Source organism: Neofelis nebulosa, chromosome X, assembly GCF_028018385.1.
Source record: "Neofelis nebulosa isolate mNeoNeb1 chromosome X, mNeoNeb1.pri, whole genome shotgun sequence".
NCBI classification, from domain to species: domain Eukaryota; kingdom Metazoa; phylum Chordata; class Mammalia; order Carnivora; family Felidae; genus Neofelis; species Neofelis nebulosa.
In genome coordinates, this window is record NC_080800.1 from 83,392,674 (window position 1) to 83,393,386 (window position 713).

General features: G+C 41.4%; 1 non-coding gene across 1 annotated transcript; it reads left to right on the forward strand.

Moving 5' to 3' along the window:
* Positions 1-338: 338 nt before the first annotated feature.
* Positions 339-445, forward strand: LOC131503252 (U6 spliceosomal RNA). Its single transcript, XR_009257357.1, has one exon. It is a non-coding gene; the product is annotated as a U6 spliceosomal RNA (small nuclear RNA).
* The last annotated feature ends 268 nt before the right edge of the window (positions 446-713 follow it).

Below are 713 nucleotides of genomic sequence, written 5' to 3' on the forward strand. Positions count from 1 at the left end.
GGACTCGAGATTAGCATCTAAAGTAGAGGGCAGTCTTGTGGGACTGAGCCCTTAACCTGTGGAATCTGATGCCATCTCCAGGCAGATGGTGTCAGAGTTGAGTTACCTTATAGGACACCCAGCTTGTGTAGGAGACTTGCTTGAATATGTGTGGGGGGAAACCCACACATTGGATTTGGGTACAGTATATTAACACCTAAAACTGACAGAAGTAAATGGAAAAATGGACAAATCCACTATCACAACTGGAAATTTTAACACATCTCACTGAGTGATAGCTAAAACAGGGAAACAAAAATTCAGTTAGATGAATTAGATTTAAACAATGTTAGTAACAAGTGCTTGCTTCAGCAGCACATATAATAAAATTGAAACGATACAGAGAAGATTAGCATGGCCCCTGAACAAGGATGACACTCAAATTTGTGAAGCATTCTGTATATTTTTTTAAATGTTATTAACCAATTTATTTACTTAACTGACATGAAACATGGCAGAATAAGCCACATGCTGGGCCATAAAGGAAGCCTTGGGAAACTTCCAAGAGCATAATGCAATCTAGCCTGAGTGGTTGGTGTGAAGATTCAAGGGTAATGTTGGGTTCTCTGCCGCTCTCCTACCTTTACATCAATCGCAAGAACATTAATCTCCAACACCCCCCTGGCTCCAAAAGACCCTCTCCACATACCAAACCCTGGACCTGAGAGGAGCAC